The sequence below is a fragment of the Bombus bifarius genome, unplaced genomic scaffold, assembly GCF_011952205.1.
Source record: "Bombus bifarius isolate JDL3187 unplaced genomic scaffold, Bbif_JDL3187 scf7180000007984, whole genome shotgun sequence".
In the NCBI taxonomy this organism is placed as follows: domain Eukaryota; kingdom Metazoa; phylum Arthropoda; class Insecta; order Hymenoptera; family Apidae; genus Bombus; species Bombus bifarius.
In genome coordinates, this window is record NW_022884367.1 from 4,240,106 (window position 1) to 4,253,252 (window position 13,147).

Genomic DNA, 13,147 nt, shown 5'->3' on the forward strand with positions numbered 1-13,147 from the left:
CTGGTTGTAGGTTATTTGTCTCCTAGTAAAAGAGCTAAGACACACTATTATACGTTTAAAAGAAGATTTCAATCTATTAGAGTCTGCGTTCACGAGATTTTCCATTTAAATTCAACTATTTAACGTACATCAAATGGTACCACAAAATAACCGAAATCTTCCCGGAAACCGAACACACCGCATCGTGAAGCTTTATGCTAAGAGGCAATGATCAATTAGCAGCACCCTTTGGTCGTGGGTTCGCGAGACAAAATACGGGACCCGAAAAAAGATCATAATTTCCCTTCATTGGAACGATAAATATAAACAGCCGGTCTGGCAGGGCTTGCATTATTCCCCGCTTAAGCGCGCTTTAAATCAGCCCGGTTGTCTCCGTAACTCTCGGAAACGCGGCCGAGCCGTCACCTTCGTCTCGAAGATCGCCGCTGAGAGATCAGCGGCCATGAATCTCTTCGACGAATCGAGGACGTCACGCGGAGGAGCCCGCGAACCGTGCACGCGGAAAAAATAGCGAGCTGAATACTTGCCAAAAGTGCTACCGGCGATGCGCCTACTGCGGGCGGAATGCATTCCTCTTCTTCGTGGACAAGCGTTTCAACGCGCTGCTCTGTTGACTTAACCCTCGAATTTTTATGTTCCGTTGTCGTTGCTGTTTCGTGAGTCGTTGTGGAATATTATTATTATTATTATTATTACTACTTATTTATGTACGAGTGACGTCTTTTGATACGAAAAGAATAATCAAATGAAGAAATAATTGCGATTGGTAATAATAAAGAGCCATAAATGGTGCGGCAGTATCAGAGAATCACGTAATTATTCATTTTTAACGTTTCTCTTAAATATAGCAATCGATTCGCAGAAGAAGTGTAATCTATGGACGAGTTAAGTAGCATGTTTGCACACGCGATTAATGCAACTACTGGGGGCAATTGGGGTTGCATAGGGATGTGTGGAAAACTGCTAAAATCCTGAAACACCTGAATGAAGCAGCAAGCTTAACAGAATGAAGAATTTCTGACAGAATATTGAGAAATAGAAAAATTAATTTTGGCCTGGGTAAATATTTCTGATGTTGCAGGATATTATATATTTTTAACCCTTTGAAGATATGCGATAACATCTTGCAAGGTACAATATGTTCTTTTGTAGTACTACGTGCTTATCTAGTATTTATTACTTTTATATGTTATATTATATTTGTATACATCATAAACGCAATACCTTCTCGAATATTCGTTATTTTGAACAAAATTTGAGGAGACAGTCCATACGTTTGTTTCTTATTCACCGCACCATTCATTTCGGTTCTTATTGCGCGAAATATTGATCGAATCGACCCTTTCTTCTTCAAAGTTAAAATCATTCATAATTCAATACTTTCTATCGATCTAACTTGTGAGCCAATACAAAGATTCCGTGAATTATTTCAATAACGATATCAATGTAATGACAGTCTTTGTTTTTGTTAAACATCCACAGCTGTTGCATCTTCGCGTTCAAAAAAGAATATTATATCGCCGTAATAATTAATTTTTAAAATCCTGCTTGCAGCGAATGTTTCAATAGCCGACTAGAAGTACACGTAAAAGGAATACAAAAGCAGGAATTTATATAGCGAGCCCCAGTACGGAATCAAAGGGTGGGAATTAATTGGTCGACATATTCCGACATCGACCGACCGCGAAGAAGCGGACGAAGTAGCGAAAAACCACGGTGACTAGGCTGCTATTCTGAGCAACCGGGCAGAGACCGTTTCTCGGCTTCTTTTTCCCCAGTTTCCGTCTCCCGATTCGTTCCTGCTCGCGAAAAGACGGATCGGTTCTCTAAATAAAATGACTCGGTTATTCATCGGCGCATTTGTACGCGTCAAGGTCGGCCTCGCTTTTCTTTTCGTGCTTCTTTGTGCTCGCAGGGTTAATTGGTCAGAATTATTCGGACGGTCGAAAGCCGCACCCCGTGCCGACGTTTATTCCCGCTGGAGAAAGTGAGACGTTTACGCCCGGCGAAACTGTGGCACGACTTCCTGTAAAATGGTAGAAAGTCTGCTGGGAAATTCGTAGCTTGCTGGTAATAAACTATATGGTATCTTTGTTGCGATAAGAATTTCGCGCGGTTCGCTTGTATATTTGCTTGCAGTACTTGGGATGGCAAAAACAACGAAAAGTTTAAAACGTGCAAGGTAAATGGAAATATATAGGAAATATCGAAATCAAGAAAAATATTTTATCGTGGTTGTGGTTAAAAGTTTTAGAAGACGAGGCTATTAACAGCATTTTGGCAGATTTAGAGTTTATGTGGAACTAGATGGAAAACGGATTTGACGCATCATTGAAATGGCTTTACATGCCAACAGTGATTCACGCGCTTTATATCAATCGCTTGATGCCTTTGAAAATCTGTAATATTGTTATAAAATATTATTTACCGTTTGTTGCGTGCAGTGTGCCATTTCACTAAACTTTGCGTAACATTAACAGTAAACTTATTAAAACAAAAGCTTGCAAATCACTTGCGAAATTTGTATCGCAACATTAAATACATAAATTATTTGTAACGTTAGATAACAATTCTTAAAAAATTTAATAATTTTCCAATGACTTTTTAAGATTTCTTGCTTTCTCGTACGTGTCTTACATGTTTGCTTGTTTTGCGTTTATTGTCCTATGAATTTACATAAGTATCAACTTATTCATTATGTTTCCTTGAATTTATAATCGTCCAATAATATCCCTGGTCCTGTTTCTGCAAGACATTCTACGTACGTGTATATCAAATCTAAGCAGATTCACGACTAGTGTATCACGGTCGCACAGTTCGATCGTTGGACGCGTAACGTGTCGACGAGGAGCTGTGTCACAGAGGGCCGGAAGTCTCGAGATATTTGCGATTCCTGTGTCGCGTTCCGGGCTGCCGTACCGATCGGCCACCTGTCCACAGGAAATGCGGCGTTAACGGAGCCGTAATTGCTCGGGTGGACCGCGGCCTTCCAAACAAACGAGCCTAATTGACTCGGAAATAAACCCGGGGGTTGAGAAGTCAGGTCGCGGCCACGCGTGTCCGCTCGCATAGCGAAGATTTTGACTTATGCCAAAGCGAACCCGTCTTTGTGTCGGAAACACCGATCTCGTTTAATGCGTCCCTCACCGCCACTGCCAACTTCGCCGCACTAACCCGGCTTATTTTCATGGCGTGCCATCGTCTTAATATAGACTTGCGAGTGCTATCAGATTCGGCCTGAGACACATCCACCGCTCTTTCTCTGTTCGCGCGTTCGATGGAACCAACCGAATGCCTGAGGAAGGGAAAACTTTTTGCGAGCGAAATGAATTATAGGTGTTTGAGAGTGATATGTTTTGTAGTATATCTCGATCGATATTTGGCTTTGTTTAATGGCTTTTGTGGAGTGAAATGTTAGATATAGTAAGGGTGGTATGGATGGTAGGGTTGTATGCGAAACAAGCGGAATGAGATTCTTTCTGACGAAGCTTCTTTTTTAAGGAAATCGGATTTGAAACGCAATTTAGCTTAATGTCCTGGTCATGGTAATATTCGCGTATACGATATTGAATGGTAGCATAAGTGGCTCGGTTATAGTAGCAGATTAAATTAGTATATCTTCTCAAATAAAATTTCATTTCCTCTCTATGTGTGAAAAAGAAGAATCTTGGTCAAGCATGGAAAATAATTGCCGAAAAAGTTCTAAGAATCAGTGCGGTCTCGTTTTACAGAAAAATAAAAGATGATAATCGCTGCAGACACGCTGCTTGCTCTTAATATAATGTTATAGCGAGTGTGTGATGAGGAAACAAAATAACATTTAAAAGATATAAATACGATTTTTTTTTACATAATTCCTAAAATATGTATTAATTGCCTTTTTTTAATTCGAATAACCATCGATAGTAGGAATGTTTAATTTTATTTTAAATTCGTTAAATCTACAATCAATTCATAAGTATGATTCTGTAAATATTGCTAGAAATTCGCAACAAAAACTGCAATTTACCCTGGTCTCCAATATTCATATGCGGAGCGTAAGTTCCCCGAACAATTTAGCAGTTCACACGCCCCCAAGGTTTCTTTGAGGAGGCGAAAAGAGTTCGGGCGGCGTGTCCGTCCCGGTTTGCCTGTCCCCCGTTAATGAAGCTCGTTCGAAGCGCGACAGACGCGAGACAGGAGGAAGGAATCCGCGACAATTTTGACGAGGGCTGAAGCTTCAAAATGACTGATCGTCTCGCGGGCAGCGTGTGAGTTCCCCGGACACACCCACCTTGTCTTCGTTCGCGGCACCGTTGCACGCGAATACACACTAAATATACGTCCCGTAAATATAGACGATGTATTTACAACAGGAACACGGCCCGCGATATGCCGATATTAAGCGTTCGCGCTGGAAAAATCGCCGGTTCTGGCCACCAACGTCGAGCTGCCTAATTTTCCAATGCCACTGTAACACGTGAACGTGTCTAAATCGCGTTGCTCTTTCAAAGACTCGTTAGAACGTGTAGCAACCACGAGAATTACAGTGATTGGTCTAACAGTTCCCTGAACATGATATATTAAGCTTGGTCTCTAATTTCTTGGGAAATTATTGGAATTTAGTTCTATTTATTAGAATTGGTTATTTTTACGTTTTATCGATACTTGGTTTTTATAACAAAACCAACTTAATTAATTAGTTCGTAACTATTAGATACTGTAATAAACATTTCCAAGTTGTCCGTGATATTTATAGCGATTTTGTATTATAGAAGAAACTAGAAACCATACTATTTGTAATACAGTTAATTTATGAATAGGCAGTTCCCTATTTACACGCTTTACGCAAGTTCCTGTAAATTAGAAGCTTTCTTATTTAAGTTTCATATTTTTGCTCAAGTTTCACTGACAAAACGTATTGAAATTTTAAATTAGATAAGAGATGATTACCTAATTAATAGAAATGTACAATAGTTATTTGATAATTACAGTTACAGTCATTTATTTCTGTGGATGACTAATAGAGTTCGATGAAGAAAGAATCGATAATAATATGATCGAAAAATTAAGTTCTACGTAAAAGGACGAATAGAATTACCGAATGAATCGGCACGATGATTCACGATAGCATTAATTTATTTCCACATTGGCAATTTCCACGAATCGGCTTTTGATCTGCGAATATGGTTCGGCAGCACGCGTACGTAGAAGGTAAAAGACCTCTGAAGGTTCGCGTCGTTTGAGTTTTGCTCGTAAATGTCATTTCAACTAGTCTCGAGTAGCTTATAATATGAATTAAAGACTCGCCGTGTGATACCCATCAGTTTCGTGTCTCTGCCCCGATTGAACGAAGATTGAGAAGCTCTTCTGGTGCCATTAAACGGCCAGTACACTTTGGAAAATTTATTATCGACCCAGTGGATTTTTTCTGTGAAACGACGGCGATTCCTTGTCTCGCTCGTTTTCAATAATTTTCGTTTAATTTAAGCTGAAAGTAATGGTAGCATGAAATAGAAAATAATTTCGGACTTGCAAAATTTATTTGACTCTAAATCAAATCTTCGCGAGAAAGAACAGATTGCTCAAAAGAAAATAAGCCTTCTAAAAAGTCGATTCGATTATAGAACTTCGTATTAATCGTGAAATGACAAAATGCTGAATTAAATTATGAAAACGAGGGACAGATGTGGGTTAAATGACTTTCTATTTACAAGATTCTATTATTATTTTATTATACGCTTATACATCGAAAATTTTCACGATTAATGATATCCGTCTTTATAACACATTCTCTGTTAACTGATCCACTTTCAGCAGAAGTGAACTTCTGGGTATTCTTCTTTGATTACCGGACCAATTTCACTTTCGAGATACCGGGAATCATAATTTCCCCTGTCTAGACAGTAATCCTGGTTCGTTTTAAGACTCTGACGAAAAGCCAGGAAGAGGAAAGCTAAAAAATCTTCTATTTAAAGGATCTTACATCGTTAGATTTATCATTTCCTGCACAATGTTACACGACACTATATAATACGAAGACGATAAACGAAAGAACGAGTCACATTTTCAATCTCTTGTAGAAGTGTAATTTCCAGAATTTAGTATGTCGTTATTCAATTCTACACATATATTGGTACTATACCTAATCTATTTTAACACTAGAACTACCACGCCAGTCAAATTGACTGGTTTTACAATTTTATTTTAAAATTCCTACTTCATGTTACATTTTTTCCACAATGATGTAATGACTTTCGCAACGATAACTAAAAGAATGATATAATGAATTTTATTTTGTTTTTTATGTATTCAAATTCAAAATAATTTTGTATTAAGGCTATATACACGAACAGCAGTCAAAATGACTGCTACTTGTCAAAGCGTAAAAGGGTCCTGCAATCTGTTTATCGATTCGCAATTAACCAATTTCCTCGTTTTGTATAACTTCTCACACGTTTTTAACATTTTTACCGCGTATCATTCAATATGATGATATCAGATATCAGGAAAATTCCGGATTGATCGCTAGATGTTAACACGAGAAATATCATACCAGTCAAAATGACTGGTTCTATAATGTTATAAATGTGTCAACCCTCGTTTAGGGATCATGGTCCCAGATGGATTAATAATACCAAAAATGTACTACATAACATGGAATTCCTTCTGTAAGAAAGTAATAAATCAATAAATAAAAAAAATATTCTATTGTTACGTATTTTTTCCATTCATTTTCACTGGTTTTGATAGAAATAGCTTCGTATTAACCATCGGTAGATCTAGTGTTAATTATAGAATTGAATATGTGTCTGTCACTTTCCTGAACGTCCAGGGATATTAACAAAAATGAACCTGTGATCTTCGTACGTAAAAGGTACACCGTAAAATTAAAAAAGGCATGCAACAGTTACGATCACGACTTTATATTTTTGTAAGTGGTTCGTTTGAAGATTCTGATTGAAGAATCTCACCGAAGGATTTTATAATTTCCTATGTGAATATTGCGTGTTATTAATACGTTGAAACGTACATTGTGAAATAATACAGCAAGAAGGATAATTACACGTAGCACCTAATACCTTTGCGAGCAGGTGGCGGGGGATTCGCTGACAAATCCAAAGTTACAAAGTAAGAGTAGAAATGCAGCCGGGGCCAATAACTCAGTGGCCCCGAGGTCGCGTCTTAAAACTCGCGCTTGCCTTATTTCGGACGATCGCTGTAAAGTGGCATAACTGCTTGACCGCATAAATAACGCGCAAAGCCGCGGTGAAATGTGGCGGCGATTACTCGCGTCCATCGCCGGCATAGATCCCGCAATTTTTCCCCGGCTCTTTATCCCCGAAATTAGGGGCCGCGAGCAGCGCGACCTGTCGCGGGATTTAGGTTCGTTTGCGCGCCGATTCCAACCGATAACTCCTCGCCAAGCGGAGAGAAACGAGCCGTGTCATTATACCGGCCGAAGAAAAAGTCAGATTTCGGGAGAACGAAAATAAACGTCTCGCTGTCCGATCGAACGTGCACCCGCGTCTCGCCAATTTTTTCGTATATGCGAGTCGCGAAGTGAAATGGAAAATATTGGAACAAGTGCGGCGAAAATATTGGCGCGTTGATGACTCTCCTTTCCTTTGGTGAACGATTTAAATAAAATACGCTGCTCGAGACGAGAACACTGGCCGATTAGAGAATCCATTTCTATTACGGTCACAAGCAAATGAATCACAGGTGAAACTGATTAACTGTACATTTTACTATTTCCTTAATTTCATCACTAGACTGCGGAATTTTATGCGCTTATGGGAAATTTAAAGGTGCAAAAATCCACAGAATTCACATAATAGTCAAAGATGTGTAAAATATGCAAAATACGGTACTCGTTATAATATTTATTCCACATTTTTAATCGTATTTATAAAGATATGAATTTTCATAAATATCCGTCATCTGTCTATTACACAAGCTTACATTTAGTATTTAATTCTTGAGAAACAAATGACTAACTTCCGTAGGTTCATTAGTCGCGAGGGGATGACATAGATAACGATAGATCCTAAGGCAAAGTTACAAGACTGTGCGACATAACTTGTCTGTACTTTCCAATTTACGAAATTGATCAATGTGTCTTCCGAATGACTTAAATAGAAATTCTTGCGGTACGTTCACCGTGTGCAAAGTTCTAGAAACGTCTGACTGTGACTGCTTTTTGTACTTAATCAATATCTCGAGTACCTGTAAAGACAACCATCTTGACTTCCTGTCACAATACACAATGTCTGTTCGATATTCTATACTGTGGCTGTCAAATACTCGTAAGCCTATGTTCGGTAGTTACTTTACAGTGGATGCGTGTTCTAAGAGGCTATTCCGCGTAATGAAACATCTCAACATTTTATTACATATACAGCGACAGACGAAAGAAAGTTTATAACATAAGAGGTAGAAAAAGACACCGTAATTTCGCAAAAAGGATTTACATTTAATAAGAGCGATGAATAGATGTACCTAACATATACCACAGAATTTCACGGATTTCAAACTTTCTCCTATCCGCTACTGTGTATGACCGCTTTGACGTGTTCGGAACACACATCTCCTTGAACCATAGCCTAACGATACTCATAACGAATCCGCGCTGAAGGTAGATTTAGAAGAACAATGGAAACTTTCCGGGAAATCTGCAACGTTTGAACCGAGTTCAGTGACGAACGTCACATATTGCTCAGAGTCTGGTGTCTAAAACGAAGACGTGTAGCTAGCGAGCGCGCCGGTGTCAGCAATTGAAAATTTGTCAGCGGCACAATTCGCGTTAAACCGCGAAGCAGCTCGTTGCAGGGGCGACGAAAGAGAGAGGAGGCCAGAGACAGAGCAAAGAGCGGTTCGCCACGCTAGCAGCGCCACTAAATTAGCTTAATGCGATGCATTTGATTAGATCGCTGCCGGAGCTCGTAGGAGGAAATACCGAAGAGTGGAGGGAGAGGGGGAGGAGAGGAGAGAGTTAGGGCGTGAAAGAGAGACAGAGACAGAGAGACAGAGAAAGAGAGAGAACGAGGGACGGTTTGCTCTTTCAGTCTGCGCGGGGTGGCCAGCATCGTTTCATGGAATTGATTAGATTCAGTTATTAATATTCCTCTATCCCTCACTTCATTTCCGGCCCCGATTAACTCGGCGCTAACAGCGTGACGACGAGCAGAGACCACGCTACCTACCAACGAGAACCTCTTTTGCAACCTCCTCGCCCCTCTACGGGGCCGCAGCTTCTTTTTCCGACGCTACACCCACGCGTTCACCTTCTCTTGGGTCAGGACGGCGTTCGTTAACTTCCGATTGTAACACGATTAGTCATTTTTCCATCTTAGACATTCATCGATCGCTGATTCGTAGAAAGTAAACGCGTTTGGTACTGGCTGATTTGGTGGTTTTATGTAATTTCGATGATTACCAATCCTTAGATCGTCCAATTTTGCGGAAGTGTGATTAGAAGGTAAATTTTGAAAAAGAGGATTTGTTGGTTCTGTGTAATTTTTGGGTCTTATAAGTTTGTGGAAATGTAATTAGATAATTCTTGGAGCCTTTTAGGTTCTATGTTACTTTCGGCGATTAGTAATTTCGCGCATCTTATTGCTTTGCGGACGTCTGACTAAAATTTGATACTTTTGATTTTGTATAAATATGGGGTCGGAAATGAATATTATCATGCACATAGATGGACAGTTTGAATGTTCGGAGTTATTTTACTTATTGTTGGTATCCTATTGCGAATTTCCTTTAATGCGAGATTTTTTCGCTTTCGTAATCTTCGTTCGGTAATTCTCGTAAATAACCCAAAAATCGTAGGCCAAGTTTCCTTTTCAAAATCAAATCATTGAATTTTAATTGGACCACGCGAACAATATATACCACATATACGTGCGTATATAATTTTATTGTAAGAAATAAAAGCGTTTCATATTTTACAATACGCATATTGCTCATCTGTTTGGTGCGTTACAGATGAGAATAATTGTAACGAACTGATTCCCGTTATTTCGTCCAATTTCGCAAAGTCTTATGCACGTTTTTGAAACAGGAAATAATTAGTTATTAACAGAAGATCGCCTGATAATTGGTGTTTACCAAGTTTCTCAATATATTAGGCGTTATAGCGTTTGAATTGATGTTAATGTCTTCATTTAATACAGCCACCGAAGCTTTCTCCTTAAAGGAAGCTCGTAAAACGCGTTTCATGATCATTCACCATCAATCACGGCACAAATAGGCTGAACTATTGTTAAAAATTTAATGAGCGAGTCTATAAAATCTCAAGAAGCGAGGCGTGCTATGATCGCAAGACACATGGAAATTAGTAGAAATTCAACCAAAATTATTAGAAATCCAAACCTAGTCTTCTTCGTGGTTTTTCTAAATATTGATCTTCCTAAAAATTATACACTTTCCTTTGAATCCGCATACGACTTATCAAAGCGTCGCTTTTAGAAGTATTAGGGTTAAAAAATAACACAGGATCGAATACCACTAATTCGTAATTCCTCATAGAAATTTTCTGATTTTCAACGGTGTATTCTTAGGAATTTGAATGATTTTCCGTATAAAATATAAGTGGAAGCTCTTTTTCCTGCTCTACATTATCTGCACGTCATCTCATTCTAATCTCTTTGGCACGAGTTTCGTGCTTTTCTCGTGAATAGTTTTAGCGTGAAATGCTGAAAACGCGAGCACAGAGAGCTCTTCATGGTAAGTAATGAAAGGATCAACGTTGAAAGCCACGATTCTATGCGTTTTACAAGCGATCGTTCGATTTCCAGGCAACCGATACCGCCCGTCAAAGCAATCACCGGCAAGAAATCGCACGAAAAGCTGGTGCTGGCTGTACGAGGAAAATGAAGAGACGCGGCCAAAGCAAACAGCACGCTGACTCTCGGCGAACCGCCGCGGTTGACGTTGTAATACGGTAAACGTTTTATTGGAACGGGATACAGCGGTAGTGCGTCAAAGCGACGATGTACTTAACCGATTGTGTTTGTTTGAATTTTGCGGCCGAACGCTGCTCAGGAATTGAGTGGTAATTTGAAGTAGCGGAGGGAAAACGACGTAAGTACAGCTGCTGGCGACGATGAAAGGGAGAATGTGTTTAGACGCGAACGAGATGACGTGGCTCCTTGAAAATGGAGTCTCCGCTTTCTCGATCGGTCAGCAAATTTTCCAAACGTTTTCACGAATTTGCAAATCTCTATCTTCTTACGATATGTATTACCTCGTTTCATATAAAGTGTCGTTTCTTTGAACTTTGAATTGCACAGTATAATAGCATCTATTAAGTTTTGTCCCATTATTAATGATCGACTTATGAAGGAGAAGGAGATTTGCTATAAATCACGTATATTCAATGTTGAAAATATATTTGTTGTAACAAATTATTAGATCTTTAGAATTTAGTTTCACTATTTTACAATTTCTGCATCTATTTCATTGTACGATATCGCAGTTTTTCTTGAGCTTTCAAATTTTTCATCGTTCGATCTTTTATCAATTAATTTCTTCCTTCTCCACGTTTGCTATTTTAGTTTCGCACACTATTACTACTTTTTAATCATTCGTTGTACACGTAATTGATTTGGCAGTTCTTTTTTGTTCCTCGACGTTTTTGTACGTTACGATTTCTTTATTCGGTAATTGGCATTGAAATTTTACATATCTGTGTTTTTTCATAATTAATTGAGCATGATCGTCTTTTACACTCAGCTCTAGAAACTCAAGTTTGACGTATGCGCGCGCGAACGTTTCATCGCTTTTATCGCTGTTTTTTATTATCAGTTAAAAGAGCCAGCTTATTCGATTACTCCACTTGACTATTCCACCTTGTCTTATTACGCTGTTACTTGGAACTGCTAGATCTATCTGCGCTTTACTTCGGGATTACTCGGCTGAAAACTAGAATAGTTCTATCACGGATAATATCCATTAACAGTTACGTTACGAGCCGCGAAGCATCGTTCTACGACGCTCTCGCTACAATTAATTATCAACAACATGCACGCCTCTAAATCTCGACGATTCCGCCACCAATTCCTGGCTGCTTCTCTTAACTCTTTCTATAACACGACTGCTCGTAATGTCTCGCGAATAAACTGTACGTTCTGTGGATACTGTACATGTTCAGTATTGTAACACTGGTCGACAGACGTCATGAATAAATGCCAACATTTAATCCTATATATCGTACGTTCGAAAATTTCCTATTAAGGAATCGAGGATCTTTCTATTTTTTCATCTCTCAAAGTTTCTCGCGGTTTTTATTTCAACGAGTCCGGTAGATTTATAGTTGCTAATTATCGGACTAATTCTCGTACCGAGAAATTTCGAAATTTATAAGTTGTCGGATCATTAATTTCCAGCTATTTTGATATCGTTTATTTTGAAATTTCCCAACTTTCGCATTCTGTTATTTATTGAATTTGCAAGTGAATGTTACGCGTGTGCGCCTGTTGTATGTTACGCGCTTATTTCTGTTATTTCGTGAAGTTTCATCGCGATAACTGTGAAGGTAAATTGATACGTATATGACAATAATATCAAATATTTAAAAAAAAGTTAATTAAGATTTAAAAGTTTACTTATCTTCGTCATCAGTATCGTACAGAAATATTCTAATGCCTGAGAAGTCTTCATCGATTGATAACTCTTCTTTTATATAACAAAATTATTATTTCGAAGATTCTTCCCACTTAGTTTTAATTTCCTACAGTTTCGATTTATATAATATTGTCCGAAAAGTGTCTTTCTTTCGCAAACGTGTTTTTTTACAACAGTGTACCTTCATACAAACGTGAAACCAAGTCTGTGAAATGTCGCGGTGTTTATCTCAACAGAAAAAAATGGATCATACGTAATTCGACAAAATAATACAAAACAAAAAACGTTGTGCGTCTATTATTTGCTCATAAAACGAAAGAAACTTTTCGGACAACCCAATACGAGGATTCTACCAATTCCTAGATCTGTGTTCTATCTGTGTCATGCTGCCACAATTTCCAAACTATTCAGTACGAAAAGCATGTTCGTAAAATACACGTTAGTCACTATAAGTTTCATCCCAAACTCGTTTCCGTGACAAACGTTAGAAACGATACAGCGAAACGACGTTTCTCCATCGAGGCATCGGTTACGGTCC

The 13,147-nt window shown here is 38.7% G+C and overlaps 1 long non-coding RNA gene across 1 annotated transcript in view; it reads left to right on the forward strand.

Moving 5' to 3' along the window:
- LOC117204872 overlaps window positions 1-13,147 on the forward strand; it is a 53,658-nt gene that overhangs the window by 22,419 nt on the left and 18,092 nt on the right. The window contains exon 2 of the long non-coding RNA XR_004487148.1: window positions 10,782-11,067. This is a non-coding gene — a long non-coding RNA (uncharacterized LOC117204872). The remainder of the gene's footprint in view (window positions 1-10,781; window positions 11,068-13,147) is intronic.